This window comes from Muntiacus reevesi, chromosome 3 (assembly GCF_963930625.1).
Source record: "Muntiacus reevesi chromosome 3, mMunRee1.1, whole genome shotgun sequence".
Classification (NCBI taxonomy): domain Eukaryota; kingdom Metazoa; phylum Chordata; class Mammalia; order Artiodactyla; family Cervidae; genus Muntiacus; species Muntiacus reevesi.
This window is the reverse complement of record NC_089251.1, coordinates 263,561,237-263,578,786: the sequence shown is the minus strand read 5'-3', so window position 1 is coordinate 263,578,786 and position 17,550 is coordinate 263,561,237. Positions and strand designations below refer to the sequence as shown.

Below are 17,550 nucleotides of genomic sequence, written 5' to 3'. Positions count from 1 at the left end.
TTATTAGCACCTTTTCAATTGGAAAACATTCTGAGATAAAATCCAGCTATCTTTTGTGCAGCAAACCAATATGACATTTCTGTATATTTTTTAACATTGTATTTGTTTGGTTATTTGTCACCAGATCTATTGCAAGGCATTTGAATTATTTGCAAGGCATAGGAATTATCAAACACAAACCTGTCTTTGAAGGAAATAGAAGAGTCATAAGATTCAGTAAGTTATTGCTGTCTTCTTTCTCTCAAAAGTGCCAATTATCTCATTGCTTGTGCAGTGAGTGAGCTTCTGGTATACTGTGAAAGACTATCAAGTGCTTTATGAGTTCTTTCTGCCCATTAAGCACAACTGATAGTGTGCCCAGTCACACAGTCACGTTCAGCCCTGAAACCCCATGGACTGGATCCCACCAGGGTCCTCTGTCCCTAGCACTCTTCAGGCAAGAATGCTGGAGTGGGTCACCATTCCTATTCCAGGGTATCTTCCCGACCCAGGGATCTGGGTCTCCTGTATTGGCAAGTGGATTCTTTAATTAGTTATCTGTTGCTGAGGAACAAATTAGCTCAAAACTTAGCAATTTTAAAGCAACAAGTACATGTACCCCAGTGTTCATAGAAGCACTATTCACAGTAGCCAGGACATGGAAGCAACCTAGATATCCATCTACAGATGAATGTATAAGGAAGATGTGGTACATATATACAGTGGAATATTCCTCAGCCATAAAAGGGACAAATTTGAGTCAGTTCTAGTGAGGTGGATGAACTTAGAACCTGTTATACAGAGTGAAACAAGTCAGAAAGAGAAAAGCAAGTATCATATATTAATGCACATATATGGGATATAGAAAAATGATATTGATGAACCTACTTTCAGGGAGGGATGGAGACACAGATGCAGAGAATGGACTTGCGGACACAGATGGGGCAGAAGAGAGCGGGACACGTGGAGAAAGTAGCATCAGCGTATACACACTATCATGTATGAAACAGATAGCTTGTGGGAAGTTACTATACGACAAGGGAGCCCAGCCTGGCTCTCTATGACCTAGCGTGGCGGGATGGGGGAGGGGAGCGAGGCTCGAGAAGAAGGGAATATATGTATAATTATGGCAGTTTCGTGTTGTTGTACAGTAATAACTAGCACAGAATTATAAAACAATTTTCCTTCAATTAAAAAATAAGGCAGCAAATATTTCACTATTTCTCTTTTTAGGAATCTAGGTACAGCTTAGCTAATGTCTTGGCTCAGGTTTCCCCGCAATCAAGGTGTTGACTAGGGTTGCCATGTAATAAATGATAGCCATCTCAAGGTTCATCTGGGAAAGATCTGCTTCCAAACCCACGCAGAACTGTTGGCAGGATTCAGTTCCTCCAGGCTGTGGACTAAGGACCTCAGATCTTCTCTGGCTACTGGCTGGAGACTCTCCTCAGTTTCTGGTCATGCTCAGCTCAGTTTGGTCGCTCAGTTGTTTCCGACTCTTTATGATCCCATGGGCTGCAGCACACCAGGCCTCCCTGTCCATCATCAACTCCCAGAGCTTACTCAAACTCATGTCCATTGAGTTGGTGATGGGATTCAAACATCTCATCTTCTGCCATCCCTTTCTCCTCCTGCCTTCAATCTCTCCCAGCATCAGGGTCTTTTGCAAAGAGTCAGTTCTTCACATCAGGTGTCCAAAGTATTGGAGTTTCAGCTTCAGCATCAGTCTTTCCAATGAATATTCAGGACTGATATTCTTTAGGATGGACTGGTTGGATCTCCTTGCAGTCCAAGGGACTCTCAAGAGTCTTCTCCAACACAACAGTTCAAAAGCATCAATTCTTTGGCGCTCAGCTTTCTTTATAGTCCAACTCTCACATCCATACATGACCACTGGAAAAACCATAGCTTTGACTGGATGGAACTTTTTTGGCAAAGTAATGTCTCTGCTTTTTAATATGCTGTCTAGGTTGTTATAACTCCTCTTTATAAGGCAGTTCATAACATGGCAGCTGGCTTCAAATAGAGTGAGTGAGCAAGTAAGAGACTTGAGAAGGTAAGCAAGGTGCAAGCCTTTGTTGTCTAATCTTGGTGGTGACATTTTATCACTGAAATGTGTATTCTATTCATTAGAAGCAAATTACTAAGGCCAACCCACCCTCCTGGGCATGAATACTAGGAGGAAAAGAGTCATCCCAGAGCTGTCAACCACACTAACCAAAACATGGTTTTCCAGCATTCTTATTTTAAAGTTGTATTCAAAGTTCCGTTACAAGGATGTAGAAATCTGTTTGGCATCTTTGTCAACATATGTCTCTGTATTTTGGGGATAGGTGTAGGCTTTTACAAATCAGGGAGAAGTGTTCTGAGCAGAACTAAACTCAAGCTTTTGAAACTCACAGCATGAAGTTCTTCCTGGTCTTCAGGGCAGAGCGGCCATTTGTGTATCATAAGTGGATGCTATTGTATTCTAGATCCCGATTCCCTACTGGAGAGGTGTTTGACAATGTGTCCCAAGACTCCTGCAGAGGACAAGCAGAACAGTGTCCTTTACTTCCACTCTCTCAAAATGCAAGAACTGCAGTCAACAAGGTGCTTTACCACCTCCTTCAGCCAGCCACGTCAGAGCACACCCACACAGACTCGACATGAATGACGAGGCTATGGTCCTGCCGGGGAGTTAGCGTTCTGGATCCTAAATTACAGAGAGTGTGTGATTGGGAAGCTTGGATGGAGCCTTCTGGCCTGTGTAGCTCCTGATCCGACATTAGCCCTAAATCTTTATTTTAATAATTATTCAGTGTTCCCATCCATTTGCAGCCAACATGGTTTTTTAAGAGACATCTAAGCTAGCTGTGCAGTAACTACAGTACAATGCATGCATGAAAGAGCAACACCAAGCAGATTTGAAAACTTTTTAATAGACTTCAAAGCCATTCATATCATCACAAGAAATGCCAACATTACGTTTATCAGTGAAAGGAAGAAGGAGCTATTAGTCTTTAAATATATTTTCAACAGCAGTGAATTTTTGAATTGCTATTTTTAAAAGTTTTACTTTTTCGCTCACCCATTTGTGAACAGTTTCTCATTAATAGCGACTATCAAGAATCAGAAGAGCTCTTCACTAAAGAGCATTGATAAGAAATACATGTAGCCTTTTCAAGCAAAAATCACAATGTAAATTAGGTCATGTTTATGGAAGCAAGATCAATTTTTTCATTAAAATTTCAAAATATTTTTTGGCAATTTCAGACAAATTCAAGGTCTGCTATCTTCCCCTTATACTTTGTATTATACTTCTTTATCATAATTATAGTATAAATAAAATGTGATAGATGGTTTTATCAAGTCCAACACAGAGGTCCCCAGATCTCAAGTTTATGCCAGTTTCAATATATGCTATGACTTCAATAAAAAGTTTGTTTCTCAGCTTTTTACTTAACCTTTTATAAACTGCTCTGTGTTGATTCAATCTGGAGGACTGTAAATTACATTTCTCAGGCTCTTTGCCAGTGGCTTCCTATTAGTATCTGCCAATGGCAGGCATTAGCGAAGATCAAAGGGTTGGAGGAAGGGAGAAATATCCTGCTTCTAAATTCAGCAGCAGCAGCTCCTACGGCAGCAGAGAGGCAGTTTAGCTGCAGACTCCAGCAGGCAGGCAGCAGCAGAGGCCCCTTTGTTGATTACAGCCTCAGCCATGGAGGGACAGCTGTGACGATTCCAGTCCCAGAAGTGGCAGCATTCAGAGCTGCCCAGTGGCTGCAATAGGCTCATGAGGGTCAAAATGGAAGAATCAGGAGATTTCCGTTCTCCGTGTATCATCCCTTCCTCCTTTTGCTCCTTCAGCTCTTCTGATTTTGTTGTTGTTCAATTGCTAAGTCATGTCTGACTCTTTGTGACGCCACGGACTCCCTTCCTCGTCCTTCACTATCTCCTAGAGTTTGCTCAAATTCATGTCCATGGAGTTAGTGATGCTATCTAACCATCTCATCGTCTGCTGCCTTCATTTCCTTTTGCCTTCACTCTTTCCAAGCATCAGGGTCTTTTCAAATGAGTCGGCTCTCCTCATCAGGTGGCCAAAGTATTGGAGCTTCAGCTTCAGTCCTTCCAGTGAATATTAGGGTTGATTTCCTATAGGATTGACTGGCTTGATCTCCTTGCTGTTCAAGGGATTCTCAAGAGTCTTCTCCAGCACCACAGTTTGAAAGCATCAGTTCTTCGGTGCTCAGCATTCTTTATGGTCCAACTCTCACATCAGTATATGACTACTGGATAAAAGATAGCTTTGACTACATGGACCTTTGTCAGCAAAGTGATGTCTCTGCTTTTTAGTATGCTGTCTAGGTTTGTCATAGCTTTTCTTCCAGGGATGAAGTGTCTTTTAATTTCATGGCTGCAGTCTCCATTCACAGTGATTTTGGAGCCCAAGAAAAAGTCTGTCACTGTTTCCACTTTCTCCCCTCTTATTTGCCATAAGGTAATGGGTCCAAATGCCATGATCTTAGTTTTTTGAATGTTGAGTTTTAAGACATCATTTTCCCTCTCTTCTTTCAGCCACATCAAGGGGTTCTCTAGTTCCTCTTCTCTTTCTGCCATTAAAGTGGTATCATCTGCATATCTGAGGTTGTTGATATTTCTCCTGGCAATCTTGATTCCAGTTTGTGAGTCATCCAGCCCAGCATTTTGCATGATGTATTCTGCATAGAATAAGCAGGGTGACAATATATAATCTTGCTGTATTTCTTTCCAAATTTTGAACCAGTCGGTTATTTCATGTCCAGTTATAACTCTTGCTTCTTGACCCGCATACAGGTTTCTCAGGAGATAGGTAAGGTGGTATGTTACTCCCATCTCTTGAAGAACTTTCTACAGTTTGTTGTGATCCACACAGTCAAAAGCTTTAGTGTAGTCAATGAAGTAAAAGTAGGTGTTTTCCTGGAATTTCCTCACTTTCTCTATGATCAATTAAATTCCCCTTGTTTGAAATGCCTGCCATGGTTTCTGTTTTCCTGACTGAATTCAGAATACTGTATTGAGTTTGATGTGAAGAGGAATTACTTTTCTATCATGAAAGGCCCTGACAGCTCCTGGGAAAGGAGGCAAGAATTTTGGGTCCAGTCTAGGACCACAGGGAGTGTTTGAAGGCATGTCACTCCAGGCTGTCCTCTTCTTCCTAAAGCATGGAGAGAAGCTGCTGAGGATAGACAGTAGGCAAAGAAAGAAGGAAAAGATAGGGCAGCAAATGACTTACAGATCTAATGAACGGGCCCTTAAAAGCCTCTGGGAAGTCCTGATTGCCTCTGTGAGAACTCCAAAATGAACCTCGGTGTCAAAATAATTCCTGTATTGTTGATCTCTCACAGGTACAATCTCATCTCTTAGTTACAATCTATACTTCTCTTTGGTGTTTTCTTACTTGATATTGTTAGCATCTTTGCATACCATTAGAAAATTAGTACCTCTAAAGAGCGTGTTGAATCCATTTATCCAGACAGCCTGAATTACAAATATCAAATATTATTTTCCTAGAATCAAAGAAAAACTTCTAGTACTTGAAGTGTCCCTTCTCTTGGCTAACCAGCTATTGAATAAGAGAGGTGCTTTTGACATTCCTTATTTGATCTAAGATCAACAGAATAAAAGTTCTTAAAATACACACTATCATTCTAGAGAGATATAAAAATCACTTCTGTTTTAGACTCATTCTGTATCAACTGATTAGCTACATTCCAAGATATCTGTAGCATTTCCAGAAATTTCAACCTATTGGATAAGATATCATGTAAATTATATCTTAAATTCCTCAAATACTTGCAGAAAAGGCAAATACGCTGATATTAATTACCTGCATAACTTAATGTCCATTTGCCTACATGCAAGCAAGCTTTGCTGCCCAAGAATAGCACAATACAGCAGACTCAAACTGCAGCCTGCTGGCTCTGCATCTGCCTCGCAATGCCCTGGAGTGGCTGTCAGAGAATATCACAGGCTTTCTCCACTTCCTCATTGCCTCAGCCTCCCCTGGAGCCATGTGGAATGGAACAGTGTTCAAGGCAAAGGCTCATTCCTGGAGAACCTGGGTAGGCATAGAATATACCAGCATGGCTGAGAAGAAGAAAGCGATTAATTATATATCCTTTCTGCCCTATTTATTTTGACTTTCATTGAAATGAAATCTCTGCAGAGAAAAGTCCATTTTGCTTTAAACCCCAAACTGTCCGTTCCTAGTAGTGGGCTGGTGATTGGATAGGAAACATTATACTCAGAGCTAGCGTGTGAACTGTAGCCATTCTGTACCACTGTTGTGTGAGATGTGTGGGATGTGTGTGAAATGGCAATGATGCTCAGCTTGCCTTTTGGAGTCATTGTGGTATCTACATATTTTTAATGACTTTTGATGTAGTGATTTCCAGTAAGGCTTGTTTGCAAAAGTAGAAAGAGAGTCAATTTGTAAATTCAAAGGTCTCAGTTGATATTAATCTTAATGCAATCATATTAAATTTGTGCAGGTTAACTTTGCAGAACAGTAGCCCAAAGATTCCTTGTATAACAGCAGATCTCTGTCTTCCTGGGGTCTCTTTAACAATTCAAGTTCAAAGATCTTATTTAATCCAGAATTGTATAAATGTCCTTTTGCAATCTGTTTTCTTTCTGAGACTTACTCTGTATCAGATTCTTAAGCTTATGCTTGATGCTAATGTGCATTTGACCATATTTCCCGAAAATCTTCCTATAGTTATTTTTATACCACCACCCACCACCTTCCTTTATGTATTTCTTGTACTTCTGTTTTTCTGCTTGGATTGCTCAAGAGTCTGTTGTGACAGCAGAAGTGAGCTGAGAACTTCACATACTCAAGGTCACTGCCACAAAAAGCTCTGCATTATCACACAGTATCTGTCATCACTAGGGGGAAAATATCGTACTTCCACCTGCCTGCAGCCCAGCCCAACTCTGAAATGTCTTTCTAATCATATAGGATCTCAGAAGGTGTGGTTTGCCTGTGCAACCATCAGATAATAACAAAAGCCCTGAGGGTCTATGTGAATATGCTGCCTTCCTTAATAAAAAATAAGACTGACTCTCTTTGGAGAGTCTGGCAAAAGAGGCAGCTAAACTACAGGGCTTTGCACTGCTCACGAAATTCACCTTTCCCTTGAGAAAGATAACCTCTTTGCATTCTGATCACAAAGAAGTTAGTATTTCCTAGTGCAACTGAAACAACGGCTTTTGATTCAAGGTAGGGAGGTCACAAAGGGGAAACGAAGCACATAGTCCCGGGAAGAGGAAGCAGGGTTCTCCAGAGAGGTCTCACACAGCTCAGAACAAGGGGCCTCACTGGGGCAGAGGATGAAAATACTAGGGTGCGCTGCATCTGTCTTTTACGTCATCCTTTGAAACTTTACGTGTATGTTCTGTGATGTACAGAGAATGTCAGTGTAATGTACGTGGGCTCCCCAAGTGTCTCTGTGGTAAATAATCTGCCTGCCAGTGTAGGAGAGGCAGGAGCCGTGGGCTGGATCCCTGGGTAGAGAGGATGCCCCTGGAGAAGGAAGTGGCAGCTCATTCCTGCATTCTTGCCTGGGAAATCCCATGGGCAGAAAAGCCTGGTGGGCTATAGTCCACAGGGCGGCAGGAGCGTTGGACATGACTTAGTGACTAAACAACAACAGTGTGCGTGTGTGTGACATGTACATTTGTACACATAGTGTCGGAAATACATGTTCAAGTTTGTTTTGGGGTACACAATTCAGAACATTTGGTGACCACTGGTTCAAATGCTATATACATGTACACAGCTTATAAACCATGGATGGTTTTCTGTCTCATAAAAAACAAAAATTCTTGTTTAACAATTTGCTCTTGCTTAGTCAAATATTAAGGTCAAAGGAAAAGGAGAGGAAGACTTGTTATTATTTTTAGAGACACACATCAAGGGAGGTGGAAGATACAGTAATCTATTTTTGCTGTAGACACACAGAGGACATAATGTCAGTTCTACCTTGAGACAGATTGGGAAGGGTTTATGAAAACGGATCTCAAAAGAAGTTTGGCTTAAAAAATGGTAATAGAATCTCGACAAGAAAAGGTGGGTGAGGACCTTCTGAGAGGGAATTGACAGCATAGACAAAGGAAAAAGCAGGCAAAAATATCAGGCTTCTTCAGCAAGCAGTGTGAGGTTCTATGTGGCTAAAAGTATAGTACAAAAAGTAAGAGAGAATCAGACTGATGGCTGAGGCCAGTTCATGGAGGCCTTGAATGCCTTGCTAAGCAATTTAATATTATTCTGAAATCATTGAGAAAAAAAAAGCCGAAGTTGTCTTGATTTTAAACCTAGATACTCATTTATTCCACAATTTACATTAGGAAGGTGAACTTGGCGGCACTGGGTATCGGTGTGACTGGGGAAAGAACAATTAGAGAAACAATTGTCAAGAGGAGAGCATCGCGGCCTAAATTACAAACACAGTGGTGGTGAGAATGCAGAGCACACATCCAGGAGACATTATAGAGACACATTTGGAAGGGCTATCAGCCAGCTGGATGGGAGTGTTTTGATTCTAAAATGATCAGATTAGGGAACTGGAAGCATGGTGCTACCATTGCCTGAAATCGAGCTTCAAGGAAGAGTAGGTCTTGGGTTAACAGTAAGGGGAGGGTGACTTCGGTCAGGTTTACTAAGATGATGGAAATGTGTATGCAGGAATTTGGGGGAGTTTGCTAGGAGGGATAACAGGGGTTGGTATATGGTAGCATTCACAGATATAATTATTCACAGTAAAAGGATATAAAGAAAAATTAGCAAAAGGCAAAAGGTACCTGGGACAAAGCCAGGAGGAAATCGGGCACAAGCTTCCAAGAACCTTCTTCCAGCGGAGTCACACAGGACTTGTGAGGCAACCCACAGGCAATGCGCCTACCAGGAAACAGCAGAGACTGAGTGCCCAGGGTTTTATTGGAGGCGGTCACGTGGGTAATCTTGACTTAGCACACACCAGGATTCCGGACTCCCCACAGCAAAACAGGTGTCTAGCACAGACCACATTGCTTCCACAACCAGTTTGGGCACTATGAGCTGCTCCTGTCAGTTCTGGGAATGGAATAAACCCAAGTTCCCAGATACCAGCCAAGGGCCATACTTCCAAACTGGTGTTTGGAGGACAGCCCCTCAGACCACTGTGCCAGCTCTTTTCTGCAGAGGGAGAACATCAGCTATGCAGAAGAAAGGGAAGCAGAGCTGGGAAGAGAGAAAATCTAAACCATGAAGCAGTTGCTTGCAAGGCTTCAATCAATCCCACAGAAAGCTCTGAAGCTGGATGGCCCTTCAAATCTGTCTGAAATCAAGCCCACGGGGCCAGACTTTCCTACCCCAATATTGACCATTGGGAGCTGCCTTCAGCTGAGAGAAGGAATTCCTTAGGGAAGAAATGAAAGAAGGGAGGGACAAAAGGAGAGGGGAAGAAGGAAAACAATCAAGCCCTCTGTAGGCAGTCCTCCAGAAAGCTGGACCAGGGCGTGTTCTGTCCCATGGGCAGCACACCCCATCATCCACCTCAGAGGCCACAATGAACCGAGTGCTGTTGCTGGGACCATTCCTTTTTTGCTAATAAGACCCACCACTTTGAAGATGTCAGAATTCTAAAGCAGAAATTTGAGTTCCAGGGGTCTAAATCCAAGCAAGATAATGGTGTATAGATATATAAGATAAGCTACAAGGGTGTGTAGGACAAAACGTTTCTAAAGCATCTTGGCACCTGAGGGCCCTCAGAACAGCAGCTTTACCCATCGGGCACTGGCGTATGCCTAAATCCTCTCACCACCACCACCCCCATTCCCAATGTCAGCCCCTTAGAGGAATTCTACATTGGGATGCTTTACCCAGGACAAAGGAGCCTGTGCACTGGCAGACAGAGGAAGCATTCTATCCTTTAAATGAGAAAGAAAAACCAATTTCCAAGGAATTACACTCACAATGATAATCAGACATTATTTTCCTTGACGTCTTGTTTCTCGTCTCTTTTACAGATATTAGGCCTTCTGATCCTCTGTGAAATTCAGCAGGCTGTGTTACAGTTCTTAAGACTGAGGAACTTGAGACTTAGGGGCTGTGGGATGAGCCCACCATTCCGCCACCAGTATGCAACAGATTCGGGTCTGAGATCTGATGAATCTGATCTCCAGCATTCTTTCCACTACCCCACACATCTCTGCCTTACCATCAGATCTCCCTCCTAGAAGACAGAACCAGGGTATCGGATGTGCTTTTAAAGAAACAGGGAAATTATTTTCTTTAAAAAAATTAACATTACAAATTCTACTTTGTTTTATTTGGACCCAAATTGCCAGAATTACTAGCAAATGAGAAACTAACAGACATAAACTTAATGAACAAAGAGGTTGGAGAGGTCTGCAAAGAGCAATTCTTGCTTTGGGAATTCAAATATTCTGCTATATGAGAGAGATCCTGTTCGTTTTGGAAAGACCATGAATCATTTCCTGAAAGAGAAAATAATGGAAGCATTTCATTCCAAGTTTACAAGAAATGTTGTCTAAAAGCAGAAGAGACTTGGGAACACCAGGCCACGTGTAGAGAGGCCTTACCTTGTCCTGGTCGGGAGTGGACCCTTCCTCTTAAACCCTGGGCAAACAGTTGAGAAGCACCTTCTCAAGGCAGGGTCTTCTTCCTCCCAAGTGGCCATATGGTTAAGGGAGAAGATTCATTTCTTTCTGTTCTCACAGGTTACATTGGTGGGGAATACATTACTTGGATAGTCAGTGGCTGGTATCAGAGCCTGGAGATCTAATTTTCAAAATGTTGGTAAGGGTCTTTTTACCAGGGAATTTCCAGTGAAGTCAGCATGTCTGCTGTCTTCCTCACAACCCCACAAGAAACCCAGAAGTGTAAGATCTGAGTTTGAATCTGTGAGATTTAAGTGGAGGAGATGCTTGTCAGCATCAATAAATCAGGACACAGTCAGCATTTCCATTATAAACCTCTTGTGTTCCCCTCAGTCTTTAGACATTTGTAAGTCAAGCATAAAAATTCACTGCATGCTGGAACTTGAGAACTTTCTTTTTAGGCTGGAAATGTTTTTTTCTCAAATGATTAAGTGGAGATGGCTCTGACATTTCCCAGTGAGCTCCGGGGAAGGAGATGGGAGATGAAGAGCACAATAAAGAGCTCTTTCTCCAAGACTGAACTTGGGTATGAATTGTGTCCTACGGGAATCATCTTTTTGAGTCTCACCCAGGAGATAGAGAAAATGATGGGGATTCTGTAGGTTCCAGAACAATCTTTTCCCCAGAAGCTCTGGAGCTGTGTGAACGAAAACAGTCTCTGATTTAGTTATGAAGGACAGTCTCCAATGTCTGTCACACTGCCTTTGCTGATGATCAAAATTAGCTTTCTCAGTTTGACTCAAATGATCTATTTGTATTTCTGTGCTATCTTCTTACTCAGGGGAAGCAAAAACTCAAGCTATATTGATTACATTTGGCAAGTTAACTGAATTTCTTAGACATTGTTGAAATCTTTGTTGCTTTTTTGAACAAAAGAATAGCAAGATGTAATAGCTGATCGCATGACCGAAGGGTCAGTTCAAACATAAAAGCATGGAGGAAAGCACTCAGATGTGCTCTATGTAACCAGGTTCAGCTGTGTCTTTTTATACTGAGAGCTGTCTCCTATGCCTCACAAAGCAGGAAGGTGTCTAAGGAGAGGATGGGTGGGATTTGGGGAAGCCTCTTATGATTTCTATACCAAATATGCCTTTAGCAGCTGGTGAGGCTTTAAGAACCTCTGGCTAACCTGCTTGCCTGTATCCTCAAAGCTAGGTAGACCATCTGTTTCTTAAGGTGATACATGTATACCAGCTCGATCAGTGACTTGCAAACCAATGAAGTGGACCTGTATGTTTTCATTGCACCAGGTTTGAGGGCATTAGAGTCAAAATAAACATTCTGTCCATGCATCACAAAACTGAAATGGTTAATTGAGCACGATTATAAAAATCACAGGCTTTGATCGTAACACTCTGGCAGTGTATTTGTGAAAGTTGAGTAAAATAGCAACTTATAACCAGGCAACCAGTTTTTGTATAACAACACTAAAGCATTTTACAAATTCATTCATTTCAAGAAAAGTTTGGTACTTAATAAATGATCTATTCTTAGAGTTGTAAGGAATCTCTTTAGCTTAAACATGTTGGAGTGTCCTCAAACCCTAATGACTTGCACCACCTGTTCATTTCAGCCAGTGTAATCAGGGTGACCTTAAGCATTGTCTCATCACCTGGAGATACTCCAGCTCAGAAATAGAGTCCAAATCTCCCCCAAAACAGCCTTCAAACATTTCCACTGGCCCACAGCTGCTTTTTCTTTGTGTGTGTGTGTGTGTGTTACCATTTGGCTCATGGCCTTCTATGTTATCTGCAACCTTACTAGCACTCTCTGCCTTGCTCTTTGCATTCCATGCTGATATGCTATCCCCACCTTCGAATATCCCCATATTCCCCACCTTTGGGTCCTTCCAAAGCAATGTTGTGTCTTGACTAGGTGACTTGCTCATGTGGTCATTCAGCTACTCAATGGGTATTTGTTGAACTACCTCTGTGAGAATTGCTTTATTGACCCTTCTGTCTAGAATGTCAGCCTCCTCTCCCACAGGGTACTTCTTCTCTGTAATTCTTACACATCACATAAGAAACAGTCTTGGAGGCACATCCTGTAAGAAGCCTCTTCCGACAGTCCCTTCCATTCCACTCTTCTTCCATGACACTAAGTCACGTGCCCCGTAACAATTTGCGCACATCTGCATCAATGAATCAGTCTGGAACTGTTTGTCTCCACATCCCCCACTAGACAAGCATACTCAATTTTGGGGGTGAGTACAAGGCAGTGGTTAGAGTCAGACAACCTAATGTCACACACTCTCTCCACTGCTTATTAGCTGTTAATATCTTAAGCAATTTCTAAACTGAAGTTTCCCCACTGATAAGATAACAAGCCCACTAATGGGACTGTGGGCTTCCCAGGTGGCGCTGGTGGTAAAGAACCCACCTGCCAATGCGAGAGACACGAGGGATGTGGGTTCGATCCCTGGGTTGGGAAGATCCCCTGGAGTAGAAAATGGCACCCCACTCTAGTATTCCGCCTGGGAGATTCCATGGGCAGAGAGGCCTGGTGTGTTACAGTCCATGGGGCCACAAAGAGTTGGACATGACTGAGTGAGCACAATGGAGATTGTATGTAAAGCATTTAGCACAATGCTTGTATAAGTAATGGGAAATAAATACACGTTGAATGAATAAACATCACAGGAACACCCTTAGAAGACTCCCTAAAAGGAAAACATCTATCCTTTAGACACAGGACATTACAGTGACAAGGAGCTTGTTCCACTGCTGGGTAACTCTAATTATAGTGTAACGCAAACGATATGGCTTGACTCACACTAGTTTTATTGACATAAATTAGCCCCTCCCCTCTACGGTCCCCTGCTATGCCTAAGAATTTTGACACTCTCTGAGGGTCTCCCCTGTTATGTGTTTCTGCAAACAATCCCGTTAGTGCTCCCATCCTGGCCACTACCTCTGATATAACCTGCTATAGTGAGATGATCCTTTCCTTAAAGTCCTTAGCTAGTGCCCAAGGCTGGCCACTGGGGCCACAGCCTCAGAACAAGAGTCTCCCCCTCCTTTGTACAACTTTGCTCCATGTATGGTTGCGGACTTTTCTCCATAATTCTTCCCAGGACATCAGAAGTCAAAATAAATGAGACGCTTATGAAATCTCAGGAAGTTCAGGGACAATGAATGGAAATGGGGAACACAGAGGTGATTCTGGAGCATAGGCTTATTCACCCCCAGGAGGAAGCGTGTCACTCCTGGTGGCCCACGTGCTCCAGGGAGCACCTCAGGGCCTCATGAGGTGCCCTTCCTGGGAGATCTACTCAGGCTGACTCCAGATGCCAGAGTTCTAACTTCCTGCCCCACTGCTGACCTCTTCTGAGGACAGCTGGCTGTGAGCGGTTGCAGTCCCTTCGGGGGAAACCCCACCCGCCTAATCACACAGTGATTCATCACCAGTGCATTTCCCCAAAGCTGTACCATTCAGTCTTGCCTGTTGCCACTGTGTCGGTAATGAAAATGGTAGCTACTGCACCTGGTGTATCAAGCAATCCTCGTTCACAGGGGAGTCAAATGTGAAATGATTTTATGGGTCTACAGCCACTGCCCTCAGCTCTGCAATGTTTATAGACTCCTTGCTGCGCCATCCCCACTCCCCAATCCCATCCCCCGAGAACAACTCAGGCAGATCTTAGGGTTCCCATCGCTTTCAGAAGTAAAAAGCCCAATCCAGTCTAATAGGACTTAAAACTTGAATCTTGCTTCAGTACAATGACCGTATCCTTTTTCCCAGCCCCAGACAGTACCCCCACCAGAGAGACTTAGCACACAGAGGTGTTTACCAGCTCCTGGACCCTCCTCCTCTCTGTAAGGTGACAACGAAGAGGGACAGCAGAGACAAGTGTTTCTTACCTGCCTGGGGTGCTGGAGTCCTCTTCGGCAGTGCTGCCGGCTGCCCTCTCTCTCTGTGGCAGACATCCAGATCTGACTCCCTTGTTGCTGCTTACATGAATTTTCCAGAGGCCTCACAGAAGGCCTCCCACTTCACCATCTTCACCGTCTGCTCCTGCCCTTGGTGATTCACCCCGCTGTTTCTTGTTACTGGGTCCACTTTCCTGGCAACCAGTGCTCTTTGGTGGTGTACTGGTGAGATGGCCTCAAACTGGGCTGCCTTCCACAGCATCCCTTCGGTCCACAACAAAATCCCACATTCGTCACCAAATGCTAAGTCCTGGGCATGGAAGCTACTACACTTTACCCCTTCTTGCTGCTCCACATTCTCCTTCCAGTTCTCTATTCCACTTACTAAACTGGGCAGAGGTAAATCAGCCCACCTGTGGTATAAGCAGACAGCCAACTGGTGAATGAGCAGGGAGCAGGAAAAGCGTCCCATCCCAAAGCAGCCAGCCTCCCGCAACACCCCCCTCCCCTCCACCCCCCACAAGGATGCAGATGTCCTCCCAGACGTCTCCCCCGCCACTTCCTGTCTGCTTACGGGCACTGGAAGCAGGTGGCAGTCTTCACTGGGAAAGCAAAGTAAGCTCAACTGCTTCTTGATAAGCCCTGAGAAGGATGTCTGATCCCTAGTCATTTATTATTTATTTTTTGGTCCTTGATACTTTGCTCTCAGTTTTGGATTCCAGTTGTTAATTCTGGAGCAACAGGAAACCTTTCCATGAACATTCTAGATACTGTATTAGGGCCTTTATGTATATATATGATCTCATATGAGCCTCAGAACTTTACATTGTTACCTATATTTTATTAGTGAGGAAATAGTAATTCAGAGTTTAAGTACATTTTTCAAGCTCACACAGCTACTAGCGGTAGATCCAGAACTTAGACCCAGTGCACCTGATTCTAAAGCCCTGGTTCCTCTTCCTTTAGGCCAGTGGCCCACCATCTCCTGGGAGGATTTCGAACTAAAACACCTGGGCTCACTCCCAGTGTATACTGATTTAATTTGTCTCTATCCCCAGGCAGAGGTGGGGTTGTATAAAGTTCCCCAGGTGACTCTAAGATGCACCCAGTGTAGAGAAATACCGCTTTGGTGAAGTTCAACTTCTTAGACTCATCCTGCCCACAACTGTGTTGCATGATGATAGTTATCTATTCCACAAGCTTATCTGCTCTTATAAATCACTACAGTGGATATCAGGCATTTTCTGTTTCAGCCCCCTCTTGAATTGCCCACTATTTTCCAGTTGGAGAGAGATCCTTGTTCTCCATTAATTTTTAGGGCATTTGTGATTGGTTTACTCTGAGTCCATGGAATAATCAAGTTCTTCCTGACTTAGGCCACCAGCTTTGTTTACTCTCTTAGACTCTCTCTGGCGATCCTTTCAGGCAACTTTCCCCCACTGTCTCTGCTTCTCTGGAAGAGTCTCTCTCAGTGTCCTCATTAGTAATAAAACTAATGTGCCTCAAGCCCAGAAAAGGCCAATTGGCAGTATTCACACCTCCAGGCTCCTTTCCACAATCATTCTAGACAGTGCTAATCAATCAGGTGATGGATTTCCCAAGCACTGGCTTTGACATTCCCCTCATTGAAGCACCACTCAATGCGGTTCAGTTCACTCAGTTGTCACTCAGTCAAGTCTGACTCTTTGCGATCCCATGAACCACAGCACACCAGGCCTCCCTGTCCATCACCAACTCCTGGAGTTTACCCAAACCCATGTCCATTGAATCGGTGATGCCATCCAACCATTTCATCCTCTGTCATCCCCTTCTCCTCCTGCCCTCAATCTTTCCCAGCATCAGAGTCTTTTCAAATGAGTCAGCTCTTTGCATCAGGTGTCCAAAGTATTGGAGCTTCAGCGTCAGCATCAGTCCTTCCAATGAATATTCAGGACTGATTTCCTTCAGGATTGACTGGTTTGATCTCCTTGCAGTCCAAGGGACTCTCAAGAGTCTTCTCCAACACCAGAGTTCAAAAGCATCAATTTTTCAGCACTCAGCTTTCTTTATAGTCCAACGCTCACATCCATACATTCAATGCAGTTAGCCACTACTAAACAATTGGAACTGCCATTGAAAACAAAGCTGACCAGCCTTAAACTCACAGTGAAAATGGCTCTAATAATATTCAATGAGGGAAGATGAAGGCCATCATCCTTAAAGTTCAGAGCCTCTTTATTTTTATACCTTCTCTCTAAGGGTGCTCTCAAAACAGAGACATAACATGTCTTGTGACAACTCAGGTTTAGATGTGATGCAACCAGTGATTGTCTCCCACCACCCAGGTCATTCACTAACCTTGCAATGACACTGATCCTCATATTACTTGATTAAAGGTTTTTAATTTTGCTTATAGCATAATAGCGGGGTTTTGCTCTGTGTTAAACTATGGTTTGCCTGTTGTTTTTGACTGAATGTTTTTGTCTCCCACCAAATTCATATGTTGAACCCCTAACATCCAAGCAATGGAATTTAGAAATGGGGTCTCTGAGAGGTAATTAGGTTTAGATGAGGCCGTGAGGGTGGGGAATCCATGATGAGATTCAGTTCAGTTCAGTCACTCAGTCATGTCTGACTCTTTGTGACCCCATGGACTGCAGCACGCCAGGCCTCCCTAACAAATAAGTAAATAAAAAGATTTTCTTTTGAAATAACATGAGTATGAAAGCTGAAGAAATAACTGTTTCTCTCACAATTTTTTTCTTGACTTTACATTAGCTCTGATCTGGTTTAAATCTTTGCTTGGCCAATATCTGCTATATTTCACCACTGGAAGGTTATACCTACTCTGGACTTCTATGTCTTCATGGCTAAAATAATCTTTATCTTGCAAAAATGTTGCACAGTGGAAAAATTATATATTTAAAAGCACTAACAGTCTCATATAAAAACATGCCTGAATATAATTCATTACAGTTGAGATTCTGAGATCAAAATCTAAATTTCTTCCAATTTTCTAGCACTGTTCAGTTCACTGATG

General features: G+C 43.0%; 1 long non-coding RNA gene across 2 annotated transcripts in view; it reads right to left on the bottom strand.

Moving 5' to 3' along the window:
• LOC136163520 (uncharacterized) overlaps positions 1-14,969 on the bottom strand; it is a 68,193-nt gene extending 53,224 nt beyond the window's left edge. For both annotated transcript variants that reach the window (XR_010662250.1, XR_010662251.1), the window contains exon 1: positions 14,523-14,969. This is a non-coding gene — a long non-coding RNA (uncharacterized lncRNA). The remainder of the gene's footprint in view (positions 1-14,522) is intronic.
• Between the last annotated feature and the right edge of the window lie 2,581 nt (positions 14,970-17,550).